Source organism: Pezoporus wallicus, unplaced genomic scaffold (genome assembly GCF_028554395.1).
Source record: "Pezoporus wallicus isolate ANWC-B61680 ecotype Strahan unplaced genomic scaffold, APGP_CSIRO_Pwel_v1 contig_7339, whole genome shotgun sequence".
Taxonomy (NCBI): domain Eukaryota; kingdom Metazoa; phylum Chordata; class Aves; order Psittaciformes; family Psittacidae; genus Pezoporus; species Pezoporus wallicus.
In genome coordinates this window covers 1,184,016-1,211,635 of record NW_026636333.1, presented here as the reverse complement: position 1 = coordinate 1,211,635, position 27,620 = coordinate 1,184,016, and the positions used below count along the sequence as shown (strand labels likewise).

Sequence of the window (27,620 nt, the reverse complement as noted above, 5' to 3'; positions counted from 1 at the left end):
TGTATCTGGATAGGTGCCTCAAGTGCCCAAAGGAGCCTCAGAAGGTGGCAGGTACCTATGCACAGGTTCCCATGTATGTCCATGTGGGCTTCCTGGGCAGTTCCAGGGCAAAAAGCGTGTATGTTTTTGCTATGAGCCAAGTTTCCCACAGGGCACATGGACCAGAAGCTAGAGACCCAGCGCCAGTCTGCACTGAGAGGTGTAAAGATGCCCTTTTGCCGAGTGACCTCCTGGGATGCTGGTCCCGAGGCTGTGGGCAGAGTTCAATACCAAAGGCAGTGCCAGCCCCCTAATTGGGCACACTGATAGTGCTTTTCCTGGATTACCTTTGCACCCATGTGACTAAGCTTTCCCAACAAAGCATGCGAGCAATTAAGGAGCTGAAGCCTCATTAAACAAACAAGCCCACAAAAGGGCTTGTGACAGGTAGTGCTGGTGTCTCCAGCACAATTACCCGATAAACATAAGGCTTTGGAAAAATCCAGCTTGGAAAGGTAGGAGCTCAGTTGCATAATTCCTTTAATAAGCTGTTTTGTCATAGACCGTATCATAAACAGGACTGGGGGCAGGAGGACGGGAAGGAGGAGGAGGATGATGAGGAGGATGGAAGACTCCTCTTACCCTCCGCAGGCTGAAGAGGTAGGTTGTTTGCTGGGTGGTGACTAATATTGTTATCTATCTTTTCCTCTTTGAAGTGGTGATGTTTCATCTGTGGTTTGGCCTCTTTATCCTTTTGTTCAAAACATGCCCGTTTGCTTTCCCTTTGCATCCCAGGCCCCCAGGAAACAGTGGTGGAGACCGATGCCTCCTCAGCTCCTGGACAGAGGGCAACTGATGACCAGAGCTGCCAATTGTTGCAGGAAGAGGAAGAGACAGGCAATCAATCACTTGTGTGGTGCCCAAGCCCCATCAAGTGTTTTAGGTGAGCTGGTGTCCCAGGGTGCCGGGTTTATCCCTCTGGTTCTGGCTTTGCACTGCATCAGGGTTTTTGTTTTAGAGCACTCATATTTTCCATCCTATGGTGGGGATGGTGCCTGCTTATTAGTGCGACTGTCACCCCAAGAGGGAGAGATGCTCTCAGGCATCAGTAGTACCAACCAGATACCAGGCATCAGTAAGGCACAAGCTGGAGGTGCTCTGGCTGAGCTAGTGCTTTCCAACAAAGTTCTAGGGGAGGAGGGGGTGGGATGAGGGCATTGCTTGATGGTGACTGCACGTGCACGGACATGCCTGTACGTGTAGGAGCATCTCAGCCTCTTGTGTTTGCACACACTTGTGTGGATGTTCAGCTAGCTCCTTGTGAGACAAGGTTTTGCCCATAGTACACAGTGCTGGGAGGGTGTGCGGGCATGTGTGGGGTCGTTGGGTCCTCCTCCTGCTCCCCAGGGTGTACCAGAGCTAGGCAGGCCTGGATTTTCTTAGGGGAAAAAAAATCTTAACGGCTTAAATGACATAAAAAATGACCTGAAACATAGAGATGAGCATGAAAGAAAGTAATAGGAGCTTTCTGGTAATGGCCCCCTGGAGCCTGGGTTGTTTTACGGTGACAGGTCAGTGCCATGAGGTGGGCAAAAAGGGAAGGAAGGAGGCCCCTCTTCCAGCTCCTGCCTCTTTTTTTCCTGTTGGGAAGGTGTTGCTTTTATATTTTCCATCTGAACACTTTTTCCCCAAGCTCTAAGTGGGGGTCAGGGAGGGGGTTGGACTGTGAGCCTGGATGCAAAGGTGCAAACTCAGCCTCAGCAATGCAGACAACACCGAAGGAACCGCAGCTCCTCCTGCTTCAGGAGGGATAATTAATCCCCGGAGGTGGCTGCTGGCTGCTGTTTTGGGGAACCAGTTCACAAGTGAGGGACTAGAGCATTAAGGAGCAGCTATTAGAGGCAGCTGGGAGAGCAGAAAGGGAGGAAGGCTTGAATTTAAATGAGATTTGAAGCTTAGGGCTGGAGCTGTGAGAGGGGAACGGAGGGGGGATCTAATCTTTAGCTAATAAGCACTGTCCTACCTCTGCCTTATGCCAGATGCCCAGCACCCCACAGTAACAGTCTCCTTACCAGATGCAGAAGGGAAAAAAAACAAAGAATAAAAAGAGAACAGGGAAATTCTTGAGATTCTTTCCAATGGAAAAAATGCCTCCACTTATCACTCAGTGTCAACAGCAGCAGACACCTGTGTTTAAACACCCAGCCACAGTGGCAAGCCAAAAGGTAACAGAGAGCCTTCGCTTGCACGTCCCTGTGTGCATGCAAGTGGGACAACGGACTCAGGCACTTCTCCATCAGCCTGGAGGCTCTGCGGCCAGCATCTCAAAGCCACGTGAAGGCAAGCTCAGAGGTGGCAAAGCTGCCAGCATCCTGAGGTCAGGAAATGCCTGCAGCCTGGCTCTACGCGTCGGGCGTTATCATGCGTTCCTCGGTCAGACTGTCACCTACTTACCCTTCCCTTCTCCCTGTCCTCCCTCAAACTCTTGCTTCATCCTGTGCAGTGGTAGATGCTGGTGCTCGCTCTTTTCACAGCCTGTGCGAGGGGCTCAGAAAGGGGGATGAAGAACAACGTGGGGTGTAAGCATTGGGAAACTTATCACGCACTTCCCACCGTTTGGGGATGCAAGGAATCATGGGGATGCATGGAATCTACACTCTGGGGGGAAGCTATGCACTGTTAGCGGCAGGCTTATTTGCTCTTGTTGGTGCTAATGTGTGGCCCCTCATACCTACACACCTGAGCCACGTGCTGCCCATCTTCACCTCCCAAGAATGCCAGCCATCTCACATACTTGCTGCATGGGGATTCCTTGGTCAACCCAACAAAGCTCCTGCTCTTCCCACTACCCCATCCATCAGTCTCACTGCTAACCTGCGCCCATGAAGGTGAGGGCCTTAATAGACTTTCCCCCATTCCTTTCCCACTTCGTTCAAGTTCTTGTCCGTGAAAAATACAGAAGTTTTGGGGAAGGGGACCTCCAAGCGTTACAGCAGCCTTGTGTTTCCCAGGTCCTATGCAATGCTAAGGTGTTGGTAGGAAGGCATTACCATGTGACAGTCCAGTCAGGGGAACACCTACTTCCCATCCCTCAGTCCTCACCCGTTTCCTGTGTGAGCTTGAGCAAGCTGCTTATCTTCTACATTAATTTCTTAATTAATGCTTAATTTCAGCTTGATTCCTATATGTGAAGAATGGAAATGGGTAAAGCAAAATCTCTGTGCACAAGCAAAGCAAAACAGACAATTCATTTATCACTTCCCATAGTCAGACATGTTCAGCCATCTCCTGGACAGCAGGGCTCCATCATGTCTAATGGTTACTTGGGAAGACAAAGAGCGTCACTCCAAATGTCCCCCCCTCTTCCCTCTTCTTCTCCCAGCTTTATATGTTGAGAATGACACTATATGGTCTGGAATATCCCTTTGGTCAGTTGGGGTCAGCTGTATGCCTGTGTCCCCTCCCAAATCCTCATGCACCCCCTCTGCTCATGTGGGGTGGGGTGAGGAGCAGAAAAGGCCTTGACTCTGTGCAAGCACTGCTCAGCAGTAACTAAAGCATCCCTGTGTTATCAGCACTGTTTTCAGCACAAATCCAAAACACAGCCTCCTACCAGCTACTATGAAGAAAATGAACTCTATCCCAGACAAAACCAGCACACTTGATTAAGGTCTGTGCATCCCACAGCATCTGAGTCAGCAGGATGGAAACGTTGGCTCATGCCTGCCTCCAAAACCTGGTTCATCCTGAATGGTGCTTTTTACCTGTTACAGCAATGCAGACGCTCCAGAGGGGAACGTATACATGTGGTGGGTTGAAACATCCTCTAGAAGGAGATGTCCTTTCCTAGCACGTTTTACTGTTTAAAGTGGGACTCCTGTGGTCCAGCCCCACCACGCAGACAGAGGAGTCTCTGTTGTTTCTGTTTGCTAATAGAGTTGCTAACAGCATTGCTGTACCATTTGGACAAGTGATTTTTTTTCTCACGTTAGCCAATGTTTTTCCCTGTGATCAACCCACTAAGCAGCGTCCGCTAAGCGCTGCATAATTCAGCATCATTTGGTGCCTGTAATGCTACAATTACTCTTCAAGGCTCATTTGCTTCAAGGTCTTCAGGCTGTAAAGTTATGGGAGTGTGGTTAGTGGATTTTCAGGAATGTCTGCTCTCTGGCAGGGGCTGGAGAAGGAAGGAACCGAAAAGAAATGCATGCAAATTCAATGACATAGCAGGAACTTTAGAGGCATTTCAACACAGTGATACCCACAGGCAAAGAAATCATAATTGTTCAGGGGAAATAAGGCTTTGCCAATCCTATGATTTTATCAGGAGTCTCATAATTTCCAGAGTGTCCTTAAAAGCCCAGCTGCTGGAGTCATCCCATTGTCAGGGAGCCTCAGCTTCCTTTTAAATGAGAAGGAACATTTTCAGCCCTTTTCCCCTCCCTTTTTTTCCCCAGAGAAAACCTTGAGAAAGTAAAATATAGACTCATTGAATCACGGAATATGCTGAAGGTTCAGGAATGGAAAGGAAAGAGGACCCAGGTCATATTAAAAAAGAAGCAGAAACCAACACAAAAATGCATGATCAAATCCCCGCTCACTCAGGGGTTTGGTTTTTGAAAGAACTCAGTGCCAAACCCAAGCCCATTGCCCTTTTTATCTGGACATCTGATTTGCAGACACTTGTGCTTGGCTGTTCTAATATTGTGTGCTTGCCTTGCAAAGGCTCCGGCAGCCTTTGGTGACTCTGGGATGGGGCAGGAGGAGATGCTGAGGCTCAACCCTTACTCTTTTTATGTCTTTTCTCCCTGTTTGCACCTGTGACTTGCAGTTCTGCAGCTCCTGGGGGCATTTTCAGCCCTTAAAGTGCACGTGTCCTGGCACAAATGCTTCCTGCTTTGTTACTGGTGTAGGTGTCTGGCACATGGGATGAGGGTGCATGGGATGGCTGATGGAGGACATCAGCTTCACCAGTGCCGGTGAATTTGGTGAGACTTGAGAAGAGCTGACCTCCATGGGGAGGCTTGAAGGTGCTTTTGGAAGGTTGGCCATGCCTTGCCCTCTGTCACGGCTGTGTAGTTAAAACCATGATAGGCACAGGCAAAGGCTGAGGGATTGTAACTCCCTGGTGTTGTGTGAACGAGGTCAGGTGAGGGGATTGAAAGCCACTTGCAAAGGCATGGTTATGCTTGCAGGGTACCTGGGCCCTTCATTATGTGAGTAATCTTCCTGAGCGGGCTTGTGCAGATACAAGCAATGAGTAAGTGCTGCAGGGTCATGTCTGCAAGAGGAGCGTAGGCTTGAGGGCCAGCCAAAGCCTGCACATGGATGTGGAGGAGAGGCAAGGGAAGGAGAAAGGCAGGTGAGAGCAGGGCGAAAGGAGTCTGCCTTGACCAGAGGACATTGCTTGCCTTTCCTAGGAGGGCCCTTATAAAGATCAGGGGTGGGATGCCTGAACTGAAAGTGAAGAGACTGCCTTTCCTTAAGCAATGCACTTCTTCATTCAGAAACAGCACTGGGCTTTTTTGTTAGAGGCAGTGAGCCTTTACAGCACCTTGCAGCAGTACTGTACGTGCCCTCATTCCTCAGCGAGGTCACCCGAGCAAGTCTGCAAGTAAATATAGCCGGGGATGGGAAAACATCACGTTTGTTGAAGTTTCACCCGGTACTGGATCAGCACACAACGTTTTCAGCAGTTATTTTGAGCATGTTCGGGCTGAACTGGGCTTCCTGACTCCTGGAGGCAAAAAACAAGCCTTGTCACAGGGTTTGTTCTGCTTCCAGCAGGCTCGTGGCAGCGCAAGCACAATGTTGCTTTCCTCCAGCCTTCCGAAATAGCCCTTTGGCTAACCAAGAAGCCTCCCAATGCATGGAAGCTGGTGACTCCTGAGGAGCTGTCAGGTGTCACAGAGGAGGTACATGTGTGGGGCTCTCTCCCCAGCCTTACTGTTTGTCCAAAATACAAATCCCAGACTTCCAGCGTGGATTTCCCTCTTTTGGGAAACATGACGAGTGTCAGTTCTGCAGGCCACTGATGGAGCTGGAGCTGTTGTGATGCGAGGAGCTGTTCTACATGCAAACAAGGTACTGCAGTCTGAGCCCTTTCCTGCTCTACCTCTGAGCCAGCAGCTCTGCAAACACCCAGTGCTGTGAGGGGAGGACTCCTGCGCCCTTCATGCAGCACTGAGCTGTGATCCCCTTTGCTCTTCATACTTCAGCGGAGTCTGTCTCGCTGCCTGCATGGCTCTGCCAAAGGTTTGGGTTCATAATGGTGCCAAAACGTCTTGCTGAAAGGGAAGAGGGCAAATATTTCTGTTTCTGAAAGGATGCACGTTACTGCTGACAAGGAGTGAACTCTTTCTTTCCATAGACAAAGCCCCAGCCGTCTGTTCTGGCTCTAAACTTCAGCCTAAGGAAAACAGCAACACATCAGGAAAGCAGAGTTTCCTGCAGAAATCCCAGTGTTTGTCTGTCCAGTAACTGAGTGCTAATTCCAGGAATAAACCAGCTGCTATCCTTGCACACAGGCCGTTGTCTTGGAATGTAAAGAGGAAATGAAATAGGGAAAGGCAGGCTTTGCAACAACAACAACAAAATTAAATTAAACATCGTGTATAAAAGCATGCCGAAGGTAGAGAGAAACAGGGGTTCTCACTCCATGAAGTGTTACGTGATTGCTCTATAGGTCAGCAAATACTGCAGGTGAAACTATGGATCCTCTGAAGTTGATTGTCAAAGTTTGGAGGCTGGACCTTTCTCACAGCCCGAGCTGTACATGTGTAAATGCTTAGGCTGCTTTCATGCTGTTCGTGGCAGAGACGGAGTCCCTGGCCGTGGAAGAGCAGAGCCTGAGGTGCAACCAGCACTAAGTCAAGGTGTTCCTGCAAAAACAAAGTCAGAGAGACTTCAAAGTGTAGGAAAAAATGATCATCAAGACAGTTTCAGTTACTGATTGTGCTAAAACAGAGAGACCTGCTTACGTGGGAACTTGCACAACCCCCATTACTTTGTCATCTTGATGCTTCATCATCTTTATTGAGTTCTTTCTTGCGCAGCCCTAGGAGATGCAGCTCTCTCCTGGCACAGGTGAAGAATATAATGAGAGCGATTTACTGACATCCCTTAGCCTGGCTGGTCTTGCCTATAAAAGCCCTTTGTCTTCAGCTGGGGCTTAGAACTGCTGTGAGACCTCCTTCTGGTTCATCTCTCTTCTATCCCTGTTTCTTCCTCCCATCAAGAGCAAAATGGCTTCCTCTGTTTAGTAGTGATGATGAGCAACCCTGGAGAGCAACATCTTGAGGTAACCCCAAATGGCTTTCAGTCATGCTGGGCTGCTTCTTGCTGCAGGAGCCTGTGTGCACAAGAGTTGCTTCTTAGCTTCTCTTTGCTATGTCTGCTTTACCCTCCCTTCCTGTACTCCACAACTTTCTTCTGTGAGGCTCCTCTTTTATTCTCTCTCCTCTGCTCTGCTGTTCATCCCCACTGATGTGCATGATGCCCATGGTGGAAGGTGTCCATTGTCTCCACCTGGGGCACCTTTGGGCCCTGCTGGTATGCCCTCATTTTGCAGGAGGCTCCTCTCCTTGCCCATGCAGAAGGCACCAGGCCTCTTTGTGGCATGACACTGACCTGTGTGCATCAGAAAGCAGAATGGCTCTGGAGAAGGGGTTGCTTTGGACCAGCTGAGAAGCTGCCATCCTCAAAAGGCTTAAAAGCTCCTGTTGTTGGATCTACAAGGGCTTTAGAATGCATTTGCATCTTCTAGATTGCTAGAGAAAAACAATCTTCCTCTGTCTTTTTTGCCTTTCCTGCAGTTGGAAGATGCCTGGGGAGGGAGAAGCTGTGTTCCTAGCTGTGCGTGATCCTCCTGTGGTAGGAGATCACTGACTTCACAGTGTCTTTCGCTTTACCTCCCTGCAAAGTGCCACCACTGGTGGGGAGCAGGGCTGGGGCAGCCCGCTGGGATGCTTTGCTCTCTCGTCCTCTCTCCTGGCAGCCTCCTGACTGTATGGGAACAATGGGATGACGTGACCAGAGCCCTGTAAATACTAGTTCCCCTTTGAGGCTGTCGCACTGAACGGGAAGTGCAGACAGCCCCAGAATAGAAATTCAGTCCTTGCCCTGCTCCTCAGCAGAGGTTGCTCCCAAATAATGCCTCCTGCCAGACCCTTCCTTGCATGGCTGAGCCACTCTGCCCCTCATGTTGTTCTCCAGGCCCATAGGAAGGTCATCTCCTACCTGGGGCAGGCAGGGAGGTGGTTTCTGGGGCATGCCTTGCCCTGGCAGAGCTGGGGCTGGCAAATGATGTTTCCTACAAGGATTCAGACACATTGGGAGGGTGGCAGGAGCCTTGGGAAGCTGAACCAGGAGGTGACACTGGTTTTGAGGGCAGGTCACAGAGGGGAGGCTGTGCTATGCCTGCTTACGTTACCTCTGCTCTGAGGTGGGCTGCTTGTTGCCAGAACTACAAGTGTCACATTGACCTGCCAGCAACCTACCCTCTCAAAACTCATTTTCCCTTTTGCACTGAACAGCAGGGTGCTAGCACATGAACTTACCATTGCTGATGGGCTGCTGATCCTTCTGCAACATGTTTACTGGGACATCTCTTGAAATCAATAGACCATTAGGAAGTACCCTGTAAGGAGTGAGGTGTTGATCCAAGTGAGGATGCACCCCGGGTGGAAGGTTTGGATGCGTCAGCTGAGTTGCTGCTAAAGCAAAGCATTCATGCCTGCTCCCTTTAAACCACTCTGAGTACTCGGAGTAATCCCCTTGCTCCCTTTGCTTGTCCTTCATATTTAGTGTATTTGCAGTTCCTGTGAGTGTGCACGCTGCATTTCAATGAGGCTTCAGTCATCATGACCTGCTGCTCCTTATCCTGCAGGCCAGCACTAATGTGACAGTGCTGGATTTTGGATGTCAGAAGATTAACTGGTGCTGAGCATGTGCTGGTCAGTGTTGCAGAGACAGCACTGAGCAGGTCAGTGATGCTGGGCGGGTGCAGAAGCGTGGTGGTGCAGCATGGCATTGCATGTGGTCTTGAGGACAGCCACAGCCTTTGCAGGGAAATCCTTTTGTCCCCCAAGCTTTGACTGGCTTCTTGTAAAATGAGGGTAATGGGTCTCTGTTAGGCTGAGCTGTTTGGGGTAGGTACCATCACCTTGTCTTTGTGCAGTAACAAAGCCCCTTACACTGGGAGTGAAGTGTTACCTGCAGCACTGGCCTCTGGTACAAAGGCACGAGCCACGCTGTAGCCAGAACCAAATCTTTGGTGTTGAATTCAGTAGAAAATGCTTGGGCTGGGAAAGGGCTCACAAGAGACAGTTACAGGAACAGTGAGTGTCCCAGTGTCTGCAGATGAGTTCCTCCTCTGGGTGAAGAGGGATGTGATGATGCTTTCCTGGGGGCATAGGTTGGCTTTCTAGCTCAGTGACTCATCAAACCACGAAGTGTCTTTGAAGACCGATGCATAGCTGGGCTCCAGGCATGCAGATGGACTTTGGAGTTGTAGGTATACCCTCCTCTACCAGCCTGGCTACCTGATGGCATAGCAGATCTTGCCTCTACCCGCCTTGAGTCTCTCCATCAGTGTCTGTATTGCTCTAGGGTTTGCCAGGTTAAAAGAGTTCAGAGGGCTGGGGGCAGGCAAACTCTTCCTTTTGTGCCGCTGATATGTTTTAGCAGTTTTGTCTGGTATTTCCTAGAGTTAGCTCTGAGCAGCTAAATGGAAGCAAAAATGCGTAAGCCTACATGGAGGAAGAGTATTTGCTTTGGTAAGCCCCAGCCTGGCTTTTTGGATGGCTCCAGGCAGCTCTTTAAAGACCTGTTTCTAGGGGCTTTAAAAATGAGGACATCCTGAGCTCAGCTGCAGAGGACATAGCTTTGCTTCACTTCCCCAACTGTCTTCTGTCTCTTTTCCATTGCTGTTCTCTAACTTCAGCCTTGCCACCTCCTGACTGCTCTCCAAGAAGTGCAGTAGATAACATGCTGCTTTCTTCTGCAAATTGTGCTGGTACCTACTGATGAAAACACTCGTTCTACTGTACTGCTGGGAGGGGAAGGATTTTCTGCCTTGGCACTCAGGATCTGCCAGGCTTCCTTTGCATATGTAGGTAGCCAGGAGGGTCACCAAGCTTGTAAAGTTTCAAAATGGGAGCAAGGCTTCCTGATGTTTCCAATAACCATCTCTAATCATTATTTTAATCAAAGGAGAAGGGATTGAGCTTGTTACTTGTGTGAGACCTGAAGGTGTATCTAGCTTTCAGCAAGCAGTTTGTAGGAGAGTGGCCCCCTGGCAGTTAGGCTGGGGTAAAGGAGCACATCGCTGCATCCTCTCATGGCTGTGTCTGGAGTTTGCCAGTTACAACACAACTTACTCTCAGCTGTAATTGTATTCTCAATTGCCCATATTTCAGTGCGTGTTTCCAGCTTCCACCATGTGGGAGGTTAAGTGTGAAATGCTGAGTGTCTTCTCCCCTGCACCCTCAAGGTGATGAGCAAGGAGCAGATCAGCTGAGGAGGAACAAAGGAACACTTGGAGACAAGGAGATGTGTTTTCACATTGTTTCTCAGCTGAGATTGGAGGAGAAAGGGCAGAGCCCGAGCTTCTGTGTAACATGGTGATCTGCCAAGAGCAGTGGCAGCTGGGAACTGCATGGCTCAGGAGTCTGGGTAATGGGCTATGCAAGTCCTTCACCTCTGGGCTCAGTGTTCATCCAGGCACTGGCCAGCAGTGAGGAAATAATGTTGCTGTGCAAATAAAAGGACTTGCTGCTTCTCTAATAAGCCCTGTTCCTGCTGTGGCTCCTAGCAAGTGCTTAGGGAGCCAAGAACTTGTTCTGGCAAGACTGTTGTTGCTCTGTTGAAAATTACCAGGACAAATGGCCCCAATTAAACCAGCTGAAACTGGTGTGCCCTTGTGACCTGGGCACACAGATGTCTTCTCCTCTGTTTGCTGCCAGATGAGGAAATGTGTGTGCTCAAGAGAACTGATGGGCTGGATATCAAAAAGCACTAACCGGGTGAGCTGGCGAGGCAAGTAGTGAATGGAGGAGTGTTCACATGGGCAGATCAAACCTTGTCAGTTGTAGCTGGGAGTCTGGAGAATACTCCAAGATTCCAACCAAGTCCCTGATGGTCCTTTTGTGGGAAAAAAGATTACTTTCATCATCAAATGTTGATGGAAACCACTTCACACTCTTGTTACTGGTACCTTATCAAAATGTTGTGTGGGATCCTGGAGAAATCTGCTCCCAAGATGAACAATTTCCTAGCTGAAGGACCAGCTGGCTTGACGTTCAGAAAGAGGGTGGTATAAAGACCATTTGCTATTCAGGAGAGCACCAGGGAGTGCTGAGAAGGTGGCATATGCCTTTGGTGACTTTGTAGGCATCAATGGTGACAAGGCATAAACCTCCCTGAGCAAGGCTGCAGTTCGCTGAAGGTATGACAGTGCCAAAAGATTGGTCAAAGTATGACTGCCTCAGTGGCTGTGGGTGAGGATTGCAATAATGGGCTTGACTGCAGGAGAAGTGTGAGACAGACTCGTGCCTGAACACTGATTTGTGTCAAGAGACATTGGAAAACAAATGTTCAAATAACCACTGATGGAAAAACCTACAGAAGGATGCTCTGTAGCCCTCACATGGGAGAGTAGTTAAGCGACTGCTTCACTGATGAGGCTGGCCTAAACGGATGCTTGCAGGAAAACTGAGGAAAAACTTTAGGAAAGAGGTTCAGGAAGAAGACATGATTGAAGATGAGCATAGATCCGAGTTTTTCTTTCACCTTAATCCATCTTGATGTAGTAGCCTGCCTGTGAGCAGTCTTTCTTTTCACTGGGCTTTGAGCAGCCTGGTCTAGTGGAAAGTGTCCGTACCCATGGCAAAGGATTGGGACTGGATGATCTTTAAGATCCCTTCCAACCCAAACTGTTCTACAAGTCTGTGTTAGATCTAGAGAGCTAATATGTGAAGGCAGAGGTAAATAAAATCTTGTGCAGATCTTGAGAGCCTGCAGCACTTTACCCTTCCTATGTATTTTGGACACCTTGGCAAGGCAGTGACAAGGAACTTTAAGCATCACCTGAGTCTGGCATCAAGCTGAGTGTGTGACCCTGCTCTAGGTGAACTTGCCTGCTTTTAGAATAGGCTGTCATGCTATAATGTGGTGTGAAATTAAACTGGTGGTGCCTGCTTTGGGATCCTTGTGCTGTGAGATGGGCATGGAGAAAACCTGGCATTCAGAAGCTCTCTGAAGTGGAAAGACAAGAGACAGCAAAGCACTAAACCCATGCAAAGCATGGCTGCACCCCAGGTGGTGATGGATGTTGGGGCATGTGGATTGAGGGAGTGAAAGGCTGCAGCCCGAATGAGCCAATGGGGCTGGTGGCTACTGAGCAGGGCGCACTGAAAGAGCTGTGACCTGGCTGAAAAGCCTTAAAGCACGCAGGTAGTGAAGGATGGAGGGAGCTGACTGACCATTGGCTTCAGTGTGCCCTTTTGTGGGCTGAAATCCTTCTGTCAGGGGTCAGGAAAGGGGCTGGGGATGTTTGGTTTACCTTAACATCCTGTGCCAGCTCCTTGGAGCTTTCTGAGCCTATGCATCATGTTATTGCAGTGACCTTTCTCAAACTACTTTGAGCTCAGTATCGGCACAGTCTATCCATGCCTATATTGAAAATAGGATTACTTTCTACTTCCCACCTCAAGAGGCAAATTGGCATCCACAGAGCAGGATTTAAGCTGTTAAAGCATCCTATTAGTTAGTCTCCTTTCCAGCAAACTCCCTGGAAGTAGAAAAGGCAGAAGAGGTAAGATGGCAAAGACTCTTATCTCTGGGGTGGGCTCTATCAGAGATGTTGGGGTTTATTTTGCCTCTAAGATAAGTATGCTCACTGATGGCCTGGGGGGAGCAGGGAGTGGGGTTTAGCAAACAAAGCCCCGTGAAAAGGGAGAGCTAGAAATAGAAAGGCTGTGAATACAGAAGCCCCAGGCAGTGTCTTCCTCTGCCTGGAAGAAGCTTTCCCTATTACAAAGGCCACCGTCTGACTGGCTGCCTGATGGCCCCAAGCAGTCAGGGGAAAGCAAGGCCCTCAGAGAGGCATTTCTTTTCCTGAGACACAGTAAAGGCCTATTCATAGAAGAAGCAGCAGGAGGGAAGGTGGGGAAGGGAGGAGGAGGGAAACAAAGGGAAGTCGTAGCCAGAGCTTCTTTCGCTTTGTGAAAACAGTCTTGGTATTAACCCTTCAACAGTGCTTTGAGCATCATCAAGCCCTGAATGTCTGCTAATTAATCCACAGGCTTGTACAAGGGTGATAGGAAGATGAGAACTGAGTTCTGAAGGTTTTGGTGGGTTACCCATCACCACTCTACCCTTCCTTGCCCATCCCGGCAGGGAACAGTGTGGCTCTCAGCAGGAGCATCCCTGCAAAGGACAGGTCTGCTCATATAGAATACTTCAAAGCTGTTTCAACGAGACTGCAAGCTCTCCTAGCTTTGGGTTTTGCTGCAAATGGGAAACTTGCCTGCTGGTTTGAGCTTTCTGGTCTGGCCCAGGAGTCTGAATGAAACTGGCTTTTATTCAGTGAGAAACCACTCGGAACTTTACACAGGATCCAGTCTGAGCTATGATTTGCCAAAGAAATGTTTTGCTTATGATTGATCCTTCTACTTAGAAGTTCTGGGATCAAGGAGGAAGTTCCTGGAACTTAACTTTGAATGGCTGAAAGGAGGTAAACCAGTTGGAAAGGAAAACTGGGGAAAATTTAGCAATATGAGGCTACCAAGTCTCACATGCCTGTGTTAAGGGTGTTAAGTCCTGTCTGGAAAGAGTGTAGCAAGTATTAAAGGGTTAAAGATCCCAAGGCAGAGCCCCCTCTGGGCTCTGTAAGACAATGCTCAGTGTAGTTAAGTGTTGTTCACAGAGGATATTTTTCTGCTATCTTCTTATGTCACTTCACATCTCGTTTTGGGTTGTTTTTATGGAATATTTTGTATTTGTTTGGGAAAAAGCAATGGAAATTCATAGGAAACGTAAAAAAAAAGCTGCTCTCAAACAACCTTCCAGGAATTCTCTTAACAAAAGGTTCTGATTTTTTTTTTTTTGCAGGTAGCAATAATCAGTCTCACAGCCACAGCATGCTTGCGCTTATCTGTCAATACCCTTCAGCTGAATTATGTCAAGACCTGAAATAAGGGACATCTGAAAGGCATAAGAATACGTACCATGTGTTGAGGTGCCATAGAAGTTGCTGACCTGGGTTATTAGTACCTAAAGCATATTAGAAATGTGTATGGCTGCTAAATAGAGTTAGAGCTTCTCAGGGTGATGGGGCTGTTGAGGAAGGGTTAAGCAGAAACAATGGGATAAACTGGGAAAGGGGAAACATAAGCTGAATACCAGGAAGACATTTCTTCACACTAAGGTCACTTGGGCTGCAAGAAGGGGAAGTGGCAGCTCACCCAGGCTGCCTTCTCCAGGCACGCAGGATGGCTGCAGGGTTGGGGATGCAGAGGGAAAAGGGTTGGGGTTCTAAGGAGATGCAGGCTGCCTGGCTTGTGTTTTCTGCCTCTGGGTGCTTCGGAGCAGCTGAAAAAGTAAACGTCCTAATGCTTGTCCTCCCTGAGGGCTTTTACTGCAGCCAAGCAGCAGGGTTGGGATCTGAAATAAGAAAGAAGGAAAACCAGGGAGTGAGTAAGGAAAAGGAGTGGCCTTAAAGGAATCCATAGGAATTTTTCCTGAATAGATACAACCATTGCCCAGAAGTACCTGCAAAGAGAGGTGTGAAAGGGACAGCTCTGACCATGAATCAGGCTGATTTGGGATCCCTGTGGGGCAGAGCAGGATGGTGGGCTGGGCTTGTGCTCGGACTTGGCACTGTCATGCCACTACTGCCTATGGCAGTTTCTCTGTAACATTTTCCTACAACCCCTGTCCCGGACAGGTCAGTACATCTGATGAAATTGTGCCCCTCTGCAGCCTGATTTTCTGCTGTGGTGGACGCAATATGTGCTGATGTATAACTAGAGAACCATAGGCCACAATGAGGGTATGCAGAGATAAGCTGTAGTGTGCAGATATGACCGAGTTGGAGCAACCCAACTAAAGTGGATCTAGTTATAAGGTACATAGAATGAGTGTAGGATTTTGGAAGAATTATTTTCTTCATTTTGTTTCTGCAGGTATTTAGCCCTTTGTGCTGAAGACAGTTATGATAACGTGAGGAAAAAGACAAGGAAGCTTCAATGAGACACTGGGATAGGCCCTAGCTTTTCTATATTGCACCTTGACACAAACAATAACTTTGGAAAACTGATTTTCCTCTTGCTATTAAAGTTGCTGCACACACCTGGTTTCCTTGCTGGAAATCTTCCTCCTCCTTGGAGGTACTCTAGGATTTCCTCTCCATGTTGTACTAATTCTGCTTGGGTGAGACAGAACTTGCTTTGCTTTCAACAGCAGAGGAAATACACCAAACACTGTTAATACTGGGATGCTATAGGCTTGATCTGTAACAGTGAGTTGGGTGGCTACAGGATGCTTAGGGGGCTGCCTGGAGATGCTCAAGAAGAGTAAGCATGGATAGGAAATACCTACCCAAACAGAACTAAGAGCAGAGACCTAAAGTGTAATTGTCGGATGAGCAAGGGTGGAAAAGCCTTTTTTACATTGCAGAACGTTTAAAGCCTTGGCTTACACTGCTGTGAAAGCCCCCAGTGGCATTTGTAGGGAGAGAGAGCCCTAGGAAAGGGGGTTGAATATCTTCAATGAGAATGGCCATCAGGGTGGAGAACTCTCATGAAACACAGAGGCCAGTTCCTAAACCTGGTGGAAATGATCTCTGGGGCCCTGTGAGGGGGTTTTATTTTGCTTATCTCCCCTTTTTAAATTGGAGCAAAGTTGTTTCCTTCTCCTCAAACCACCAGACTTGAAGCTCCAATCTGGCTTGCACCTACACTGACTTCAGTGTGTGAGCTGAATTTAGCCTTTGGCCCTAAACTCCATGGTAGTGGAGACACCTGACTTTAGGGTTTGGCAAGCCTGTATGAATGCACACTCACAATGCAGCCGTGGAAAGTGGGGAGGAGAAGCTGCTGCAACCTTGTGTTTTGGCCTTCCAAGTTCTGCTGATTCAAACACAGCTCAGTTTGGCTTAACTCTATTCTAGCAAAAGCATCTGTGCACCAGCATGGTAAATGGTGGTGTGGGTTTTGGCCAAGCTTCATTATGCAATAGGAAACAAGACACTGTATCTGAAAGCAAGAGTTCAGGTCTTCAGAGATCCTGCTATAGACTCTTGCTCTGGGTGGAAGCAGCTCTGAGTTTCCTGCGTGGTGTGGTGAAAGAGCCCGGCCAGAAGCAGTGCACTGAAAGCTGTGGGGCAGAGATAGTGCTCAATGTTCTCCATGCTGGCATAAGACCTTCAACAGTTGTTGATCTTTGGGTAACTGGTTGAAGGAAATGGACTTCTTGCACTGCAAGCAGGATGAGCTTACGTGCTTTCATGGAGAGCTAAGTTTGCTTGGGAGGCTGGGTTGGACTGAAGTCTCCCTCTGCCACAGACTTTCAGTATGACCACAACCAAATCACTTAATTTCTGGCCCTGCTGAATTCAGTGACAGAACTGGGACTTCAACAGGATGGGAATTCAGCTAAATAGGAAAGAAGAAAACCCCAGCCCACACCACCAAAACTGTGTATTCGATTCCTCATAGGAAATGACTTCTGTTGTTGGACCCAACATCTATACAAGCCGGTGTCTCTGGCGTCAGACGGCAGTGGGAGATTGGCGATAAGGACATAAAGAACAAGGCACAGGTGGGACAATGGTTCCTAAAGTTCTTTTTCGTGTGACTGTCTTAGCAAATCCAGCATTTGAGTCATGCTGTTCTGTCTCTTCTTGGTTATCTCTTTGCTCCTGCTGAAAACCATTTGACAAGCAGCAAGGCCAACATGGTGCTTCAAGCTTCCTCATGACCTCTGCCTGCCTTCCAGCATGGTGAGCAGCGTTATCACAAGCTCCCTGGGCTTTGAATAGGATGCTTTCAGAACAAGCCCTGGGAATATTTAAAGCAGCACACAGGAGGGTTATTTTCCTCTGCATTGACATTCCTGTGTTATCAACCTCCAGAGCTTGTTGCTTGCGTAAAGAGAGCTGTGAACAGTCCAGGCATGTGATGTTCCTCTCCCTTAACTCTGTCTCTTATCAGCGTACATGAGGCTGCTGTGTCTTGTGGAGAGCTTTTCCATTGCCATTAGCAGCTTGTTTCTGCTCCTAAAGCTGCTTTTTGTTTTACATAAATCCTGCCTGTTCCCCTCCCCAAGGTACTCATCTGTCTCTAACTGCAGCTACCTCATTTTCTTTCAAATCCTTTTTGCCCTGCCTGCTGCAGCAAGCCCAGGGCAAGGCTATTCCCTCTTGTTCCAGGGACGCTTGAGCAGTGTCCTTCCCCACCTAATAGTTTTGGAAAGTCTTCTCTGAGGCAGTGACAGCAGTAAGTACATGCTTCAGAGGGTGGTGGTGCAGGGAGCAGCTCCCTGCAGACAAAAGCCAACCCCATGAATACAGCAACAGCGTAGTGGCACGTGAAACTAAAGCATATGCAATAAGCAGGTATAAAAACACAGGTAGATAGCTCTAGGGAATTATGTCTTTACAGGACACAGGATCAAGCAATGACTTCAAGGGTCGGACTGTGCCTTGCACATCAGTTGGAGCTTGCTTACCACCATGGGGACCACTGGGATATGTGGTACTGCTTGGAGAGCCTGACCCCTGAAGGAGTCCTTTGCAGAGGCTGATGAAGACAGCCAGGCCATGAAACCTCAACAAGAACCTTTGGTATTTGTTTGAGAGATTAGATAAGCTGACAGAAATGCAGAAGACAATTGTTTACACACACACACACGCAGACACTCACACCATGAAGAACGTGCTTTTCCCAAAATAGCTGCTTACTCTTTACTTATAGCCTTTTTCCCTTTCCTTCTTCTGAGATGAAGCAGAACATTTGCAAAAGGGGCAAGGAGATCTGATGATGAATAACCATTTCTTGTGCAGACCAAAGCCGTCATTAGACCTGCCAGCAGGGATAGATGTCTGGGTCTAGTGGAGCACCAGAATTAGCAAGTATCATTTAACTGTCTGAAGTCTTTATCTAACAGAGGACGATCTCCTAGAAGTTCAGTGTTTTGGGGTTTTTCCAAACCATGTCAATGATAATGGGCCTGATTTATTCAGTCTAAAAAGTTTCACAGGACGTAATCAAAGGCTTAGATTGTGCCTGAGCTACAACCTACTCATTTTGGCTCCTGCTCCCATCCCCTTGATCACCTCCCAGCCAACAAAGAATGTATAATGCTGACACTGGGGGAGGTAGGGTTATGAGGCCATCTGAATTTTACAGAGGGAGGAACCACGAGATGCTGAGTTCTGCTGAAAACCCTCACAAAGGGTTTTCCTTAGGCCTCTGTGGGTCTGTGCCTAAGGTGCTGACCCAAGATCACTCAGACAATTTTGGGCAGAGCAGAGAAGTGACCATGCTGCATTGCCAGGTCATCTCTATGTGCTGCTCTGAGACCAGAGTATGGACCTGTGGAAGTCTTGCTTCCTGGCAGGACATCTTCCTTCCTCCATCTGGGGTCACAAGGCTATTGCTTTGCATAAAGGACTCTGCAGCCGGCAGGTAAGGGCTGCCCCAGATGCTAAACCTTGTCTGGTTTAGTGCTGCAGCGTTTGTCTGTGGTTGCCTTAAGGTAATCCTGTGTTCTGCTCCAGTGTTGCTATCACATCTCTTTGTGGCGGAAGTGCTTGTGGTGTCCTGAGTGCTGGACTGTGGTCTCAGAGGATGATGAAGGAAGAGGAGGAGGCTGGGTACAAAGGAGAAGCCTTGCTCTGTGCAGGGCCTGTAAAACCTTTGGCAAATGCCACCACCAGGAAGAGCATCATGGGAGGAAGGGCACGGCTGTTTTAATGAATCTTATGAATGTGTTCTTTACCTATGTGTGCATTCATTTTTCTAGTCTCATAGAGCGCAGAACTAAACTTTGAACAAAAATAGCTATCTACTTACATAACATTCCTGCTTGTAAAGCTCCACTGCTGAAGCTCTCCAGAGGCTCCTGGAGCAGAGAACTGTCAATCACATCAAAGCCATGACTCGGGTGCATACGCACATCTTGGTAACGTAAAGTCAAGATTTACAGTGTTTACATAGGATGCTCTGTACAAGGCATGTGATGGCAAACACAAAGCAGCATCTGAGCTCTGCTGACACAAAGATGAGGTAGGGCATTGGCAACAGTGGAGAGATGCACATGGGGCAGGGCTTCCCCTTTCTTCCCCCTCTCCGTGGCTGCACAGGGGGTAGGAAGGATGAAGGAAGGGTTTTCATTCTATGGGTTGCTGGTTTTCATTTTGCTTAGGTCTTCCTGAACAGGAGGCAGTCCAAATGCAGAGCCCGTGCTCTCTGTTGCCTTACGGTGGGAGCTGCTGGTCATCTGATACAGCTCAGTTTTAGTGTCCACTGCTGTGATTAATTGTCCTAGACAAGCAGCTCCCAGAGCTGAAGAGGTTTGGAGTCACAGCTCTCTCCTTGACCCTCTGCTTAGGACAGAGGCATACTCATGCTAAGGGGAAAGTTGCCCGGTCACAGCCAGGGCTTCAATTATTCCAGTGATAAACACGGGAGTCTAGAGTCAAGGGTGTTCATTCTTTCCATTTGCACTTTAAACATGCGTGGTTAGAGATTACAAATGTGTCATCCTTTCTTCATCCTGTTTTCCCTTGGCAGCCATGCCGTACGTGGATGAGCCCGGGCAAGTAGTTGATACCAGTTTGTTTGCCAAAAGTAACATTACGCTGTGATAGCTCGTGTTGACTCCAAAGGACTGATTCTGCTGAACATGCTTGTTTTCCTCAGGCACCAAGGTGGAATGGGTTTCGGTTAAAAATAACCGACCTCCCTGTGCTGAGCAGAAGAGTTTCTTCCTGGGAAGCCATTTTTAACCACAGATGGTCACCAGATGCGGTGGTTATCAAGGAGATGAAAGCTGGAAGCCCACCATAGGGATGAGCTGAATTCTTTCCTCTTGCTATCAGACCTTCTCAAGTGGAACAATTTCTTGGTCATCCTCTGGTGTGAGGGGAAATGTCTGCTTCAGGGGGATTATGTGGGAACCATTGGGTCAGTAAGAGACGTGCGGTGGTGGGCGCGCGTGTGCGTGCTTAGGAACAAACATTTACTGCGACGCTGATGGATTCTGAGAAAGCCAGGGCTGTCCGCTGTGTCTTGAAATAGCTCATGAAAACAGGCAGCCTTACACTGCTTCCGTGCTCCGTGATGGAGATATGCAGCCCTGAAGCATAATTTGTTATGCAATTTATCAAAATAGCTATCCTCCGGGGGCTTTAGTGCCTTAGCGAGAAGAGACGAGATAAAACTAGGGACTTGCTTTCTTTAGTGAGATAAATAGTAAATTGTTTTCTGAATGCCTTGGAGTGATTTTATTGGAAGTCTTATTTGACCTCAGAATACAGTGGTGCATTTATAGAAGAGCTATTTTTATCTCGGCTATGTGGAGGGTGGTGCTAAAACATCCATATTGTTAGTGACCATGAAAAGAGTGTCTTCCAGTTCCCTGTCTTTCCAACAACATTAGTTTTGGACGCTGTTGTCGATCAGGTTTCTCCTATGTTTCTCAGGGGCATGCGCTCATGTCACGCATAAGGATAAACATATATGGTCTATGGTCACATGTGTCAGGGAGAAAGCCTAGTCTAGCAGATTGAGCAGTAGATTTGTTTTCTACACTAGTTTTCTTTAGTACATCGGACGAGGTGTACTGCTTACCCACAGACTGTGCTCTGACACCAACATGTGGGGAGCCCTTCCTTGTGTCCCAGGTGTGCTGTGATGACAGGATCCATAGCTGCTTTGAAGGTGCTATCAGGCAGTCCTTATCCCTCATACAGCAAGGCTGAGCTCCATTGCATGCAGGTACCAATGACTTGCTTCCCGCTTGCTTTGGGCTGGGCCACCAGCCTGTCAAATCTCATGCTGGCAATTTCTACCTCTGGCTGCTTATTTACTTTATAGTTTAGGGAAGTTCAGGCAATTCTGAACATACAGTGAAAACTCAGTGTTTTTTTTCCCCAGTGAAAATTCTGGCAAGCTTCTGCAGTAGCTCTAATACTCATAGAGCTGGGAAAGATGAAATGTGTTGAGCCTGGTCTGTTTGCCAGGTTATGTTATGTCAAACCTTGGGGGGGGGGGAAGTATTTTGCATATGCTCATGTGGGTTTTACAGAGAAATTCCCAGAAGATTTTATATGCTTTAAGCAAGTCCAAGCCAGGGTCTGAGTAAGACTTTGGCAGCTGGCAGGTCTGTGTCCAAATAGTTGGGTTGGAGGCAAGAAGGCTTTCTTCCGGTGCTGTTAAGTGTTCGCTTCCTTAATGCACAAAGATCAAACAAAACATTCCTGAGAATATTAATAGACCCGTCCTGGGAGCAGAGCCTGAGTGTGGTACAGCAAAAAGGCAAGTGGAGGGGCGTCAAATGAAACCCTGAGTTCGCTTTCGGTGAGTGATCGTGATCCAGAACAGGAACTAAATGTGGGAGGGGGAAATAGTCTGCAGTCATGTAGTTGATGATTATGTGGTACTACCTACACAGGGAGTTAAGGAGCACACTTCCGAGCGCTTCACTTCATAGCCTAGGCAAAAGGAGTTGTCTTTCAGTGTGGGCTGCTATGAATAGCAAGGCGTTCGCATCCCCCCGAGATGTGTATGATCCATCCTCTTTAGGGTGGCTTTTGTATTTTAGTGGATATGGCAATTTGTCTGTATATACAAGCACAGGTGCATGCATCTGTAAAATCTGACCCTACCTCTGTGTGTGCAAGAGGAGGGTGTCCGAGTAGGTTTGTACCTCCACAGAGCTCAATATATGTGTGTTGTACCCTCCTCCACTCTGCGTTGAGTCTTCATGAAGACCTCGTTTTGTCCGAGGCTCGCTGAAGTTGCTTAAATCCATTCTATAAGCTCCCTTGATACCTCACTGCCAGAGAAAACAAACCCCAAAGGCCTTTGGAAGCTCTTGCTGAGCACTGACTCCTGTACTTTTTCTCTAATGATGCACAATTTGCTATTTCCGGGATCCAAGGAGGATTTGTTATTGACTTTTAGAGGACCCAGGTGTTGCTGCTGGTGTTTAACATCACTGCTGTAGCTGTGCAACCTGCTATCTCTGCCTAGACAGGCTGTAGGAATAAAGTGAAGCCATTTACCCCCAAGGCTTTTCCCCACCCTTTCAGCACTCCGCTGTGTCTGGGAGTACTCTCTGTCCATACACAACGGTCTTTCTTAAGATGTGCAAAGCATTGAAGGAGGACATAGTTTCATGCAAAGGCAAGTCCCGGCCCCCATCTGATCCCTAGCACTTCACTGCAAACAGGAGAACAGAACTAGCATGGAAATATAATTCCCTTACCCTCACTTTCCCTTCCTTGCCCTCCCCTCAGTGCTTGCAGGAGAGGGGCTAGCCAAGGGCCAGGTACCATCACAAGTGGCACGTGATGCACAACCAGCAGCATCTTTATTTAAAGCTCCACATAGCCAAATGCTCTTTTCTCAGCAGTGGAAAGGCAGATACGTGCTGAGTCTTGTTTATACCCACAATGCCATGCACATGTTCCTAACTTTTTATAGAAACACTCTTGATTCTCTGGGTGTGGGTTCGTTTTGCTGTTGGTTTTTTTATCTGTGGGGACTTATCCCACCAGTTGGTCTAATCAGCTCCCAAAATTGAGTGATCATGGGAAGCTGTGCAGTGAAAATAACTCGTGAGAACCAGATAGAAAAATGCTCAGGACATCCAGGCTATTAATAAAAGTGAGTGTTGCAGAGCCCTGTACAAGCCTGCTGCATCAAGAAGGCAGGAGCAGCCACCCAAACTGTTTTGCCTGTTCCGGGTCATGTTGAAGTTGCGATGTTTTGGCATTCATTTTGAGCAAGAGGAGATGGTACAAACCTGCTCCAGGGGCATGGCTGCAGCACAGCCTCCCTGAAACACCACGGAACATCCCGTGGCACCTTTCCTATGGAAGCAGCAGGCTCACGGGTGATTGTGGCCGGGCTACACCTGCAGTTGGCTTTGGACAATCTCAGCTTACCACATGTCTGGGTTTCTTCCATTCTTACCCATGACTCTATCCATGCTCCTTTAATGCAGTGCCAAGCTTCCTGCTTCTTCATAAAGCACTTGCAGCATCTATTTCCAGTCTTTGCACTATGGGAGCAATAGCTAACCCCTCTGTAATGTTTTCCATTGCATATTTAACTTTGCATGCATGGTTTGTCATTGCCAGAGCTTTTATTTTCCATTCTGCAGCCTGAGAAATGCATGCATGAGGTACATCTTTAGTGAAGGAACCCCTTCAGAGTGATGCCTTCTCCACCAGCACATGAACAAACTGCTGTGCTTCCGACAGAGCGCTGCTATAAATACAGGAAGAGCCTGTTTTACTGTGATCCACGTCTTCCAGTCAGATCCCAACCCCCTCAGTGTTGTGCTGATGCCAAATCAGCAAATGCTCAGGGAAACAGGATAGGCCACAGCTGTAAACCAGCAATGGCATCTTGTGCATTGGCTTGTTTGGGGTGGGTTTTTTTTTAGTGTAAAAGACTGGAGTGGTGCAACACTGAAATTGCATTGTCGAAGATGATAAATGGAGCAGACAAATATAGCTGGGCATATGCTGAGTGTGGATATAGGTTTTTAATTTCCCTTCTTCAAACCAAGACCTATAATAAGATGTTTCCTGACTTGAGTGTGAGTGTTTTTAATAGCTTTGTCTTTTTTTTTTTCTAGCTGGATACTTTTGGATGTGGATGTGGCTGTACTGGCCAAGCACTGCACAGTAGATGCAATGAATATTGTTTTGAAGCTCTGAGCTGAGAGTACAGGAGGTGCTATAAACTGTCCTTCATGTCCACTCTGTCAACGGGTGAGCACATTAGTACTCTTTCTTTGTAAGCTGAAGCAGCATCGGACAGGGCAAAGGAAAGAGGTTTTGTTTGCAAGAGAACGCATGTTTCTCCTCAGCTGGATGGCAGCATCAGAGCGAGGGAAGGTGTGCTTTTGTTTTGTCTGCCTCTGCAGTCATAACAGGCAGTGGGTTTGGTCCTTGATCTTCTCCCTTACTGATCCAAACTTCTGGCTCCTGTATGGGCACCAGCAGATCCCATGGCCATGCAGCAAACAGGAGCTGATGGAGGATGAAGTGGCAGGAGGAGCTGGTAAACAGATAACTTCACCCAGCGTCATGCATACACACACACACAGCAGCAGCTACTCCATGGACTTGCCTGAAACTGCTCTTCATGTAGCTTTGCTGAGTCCTTCATCTCTTAAGATGAACTAATTCAGATTTATGTTCACCATCCCTGTCCCATGATGCAAAGGCAGGATGCCCAGAGTCACGCTGCGCAGCAGCACGGGGCCCTGGCTGCTGCTGGCCGGGTTTCTTCATTGTTGTAAGAACCAGTAAGCCACCTATGGATAAGTAGGGCCTCAGGGCTGGAGTCAGTCATGTGTGGTGACTGCTTCTTGCACTGGTCTCTAAAGTACCGGCCAGTGGAGGCAGATTATTAGAAGCCCTATGAAATGCGTGTGCTCAAAACCACATCTTCAGACATCATTTGGATAATGAAGCTCAGCTTTCACTTAAACAAAAGCCTTAGCATCTTTGTCCTAGGTGGTGCAGAAACCTGAAGGTGTATCCAAGGTACGTTCTTGTTTTAACCCACAAGATTCATTTGTAAAGCCAGTGTCATGGCTGGGAGAAGCCTGAATTGCAGCCACTTTCAGACTGGAACCAGTTCCTATGTCTCAGGTAGGACATTTTGAAGCCTCTTGCATAATACTTGTACTTCAATTTGATGTGAGTCAGCGTTGTACTGATATAAGAAAGGCAAACATTATACTAGGAATGTGGTCTACAAGAAAAGATCCAGCTAGGCATACCTACGGACACTGAAAGAAGAGAAAGCTGAGGGAAGGGCACATCTCTAGGGCACAACAGGCCATCTGAGGGAGTGACATGTTTCTGCTGTCATACTAAGACACTTCCATCCCACCTCTGTGGGATCAAGTACAGGACATCCCTGACTGAAAAGGGACAGCAAAGCAGCCATGGAGCATTAGCCCCTGCTCTGACAGACTTTAGTGGGGAAATGTTTTACTACTTTCGTATCTCTGCTCCTCTTTTCAGGAATGGGAGCATCACCATCGTTCTGCCTTGTGCATGTTAGCAGACCAAGTAATCAGATGTTATAACTTCAGAGCCATGTCAGTCCTGATATGCAAGTTGATAGCTCCAAGTGGATGCAGAGTCAGGAGTCAGCAGTGGCTTTAGGAAAATCTGAGCCTGAGTCTGGGTGAAGGACACCATCCTGATCAGCGTCTTCTGCAGGCAATAACGCATGCTCCCCCTGGACCTCTGAAGCTGTTAACAGGGGGCAGGGGAGGAAAACAGCTCTGATGAGCTCTGATCCCAGCTCTGATGAGCTGAGCCCTAATGGGCCCTCTTGGCAGGGGCTGTGTGCAGGGTAGTACGTCTGGAATCAGCTTGACAAAGGGGTTTTGTCTCCCTCTTCCCTCTGTATCCAGCTGGGCCGTGCTCAGCTGCTGGGACAAGAAAGAGCTGGGAACAACTGCAGGGGCAGCTGTGCCGATGAGGAGCATACTCCTTTTGCTTGGCTTTGGCTGGGGCTGCCCTGCTCCCAGTCCCATGGCTGTGCTGCCATCCCTGAGGCTCTCAGCTTCGCTGCTTGCTCTTTAGGACTGAATGCAAACATGGCCCTGAGTGCCTACACTGCTGCTAGAGACTTTCATAGAATCCCAGACTGGTTTGGGTTGGAAGGGACCTTAAAGCTCATCCAATTCCAACCCTCTGCCACAGGCAGGGACACCTTCCACTAGAGCAGGTTGCTCCAAGCCCCATCCAACCTGGCTTTGAACACTGCCAGGGATGGGGCAGCCACAGCTTCTCAACATAGCCATGGATGTTGTGTTCCCTTTGTCCACCAGCAATTGCTTCCCAGGCTTTACCACACATCCATGTGTTCTTTTGCAACAGCAAACCAGGGCTCAGGGGGTCATGCATGTCTCCCAGGTCATGTAGTAAACTCATGGGTGTCTCTGTCCACATAGTCTGCATTGGGCCCCTCTCTCTTCCTATGGCTGTGGTGCAAACAAGAGCTGAGATTGCGTGACACTTGCTAAGTAACACAGAGATACCTCTGTTTTGGGAGGCTGCTTAGGAAATTCTTCCCGTTCAAACCAACCCACAGCTGGCTGCTTTTCTCCTGTGCTGGCTTGTGCCGAGCAATCACTTCCCACTCTTCTTGATTCCAGCTTTGCAGATGTGCGCAGACACTTCACACCAGCCTGAGATCAAGCTGATGCAATGAGACCATCGGGCTGGTGAAAGTCTACACACAAGGCGTCTTACTTAAACCATAATTACCCTTGTGGTTACTTCCATTGCTGCCACAGCATTGTCCCTCTCAGATGTCAATCACCAGCTTCCCCCAGGGGACATTTATGTTTTCCAGGAGGTTGCAAAGCTTTGCTCACAGGCCATGGAAGTGTGACATAGCACATAAACATCCATAAACCCTTCTGATGCTGACACCAAGCAAGATCAAAGCTTGCTGGTGACAGTTCAGCGTGGCACAAGGCAGGGTACTCTGCACCGTGCCTCACATGCCCAAAGGGAGATACAAGGTGTTTTCCCTGTCCTTGGAGTAAGTGGCATTGGTAGCAACATCCTTCTTCTCAAGCCATGATAAGAGAAGGGGTTAATTCACCACTGACACCAAGTACTGTTTTATCTGGAGTACCAGGCAGTAATACACTTTAGACAGAGAGATACTATATAAAATGGAGAGGTGACCCATGGAGGTCTGGATAGGTGTAATTAGCTCTGCTGTCACATAGGAATGAGCATGTTTGTACAGATTATGTCCAATTTCTAGCAACACCTGCTCATTTGCTTTAACCAGATTTCTCAAAGAGGGACTAATTAGCACTTCCTTGGAAGCCCAGCAATGGCTTTACCTCTCGATCGGTATTCCTTCTGCTGGAAGGCAAATTAGTTACTGTATCAGGGAAAGCTGATGGAAGCAGGAAACCATCTTCATGCCTAAAATTAAAGGAAAAGGCAGAGCTCACTAGACCTGGACTTCCTTTCTCATGCAAGGGGTGAGGGCTGTGTGGTGAGTTTCCTTCTCTGCATCCTTGAATGAAAATACTGTTTTGGATCTATATGATTTCTGAGGGTGAGGGCTATGTGGTGCTGCTTCCCCAGGGTTTGAGCCCAGCAGCTCAGGGCAGTGCTTGTGCCACCCCAACAGTGGCACACGGTGGCTTGGGAATGAAGGGACCCCCTTTAGCGTTGATGCTGGAGTCTTCTTCCGGGTGACCCTGTGCCAATGGGGTGGACAAGGCTCCCTCTTTTCTTCAGCAGCTATAACCATGAGCAAGGCTTTATCTGACCATATTAGCACTTACTACAGTTGGGGAGCTAATGGTGTTCATCGATGCTACTGTTTGTAGAGCACCAGACTAGCGAA

At 48.2% G+C, this 27,620-nt stretch overlaps 1 long non-coding RNA gene across 2 annotated transcripts; it reads left to right on the top strand.

The window, feature by feature from the left end:
- The first annotated feature begins 212 nt into the window (after positions 1–212).
- Positions 213–27,372, top strand: LOC130594278 (uncharacterized). 2 transcript variants are annotated; one of them, XR_008971046.1, is made up of 5 exons: positions 213–494; positions 775–922; positions 2,019–2,204; positions 8,867–8,962; positions 26,401–27,372. It is a non-coding gene; the product is annotated as an uncharacterized LOC130594278 (long non-coding RNA). The 2 variants fall into 2 exon arrangements; XR_008971045.1 differs by lacking the exon at positions 26,401–27,372 and adding an exon at positions 10,411–11,178.
- Positions 27,373–27,620: the final 248 nt, after the last annotated feature.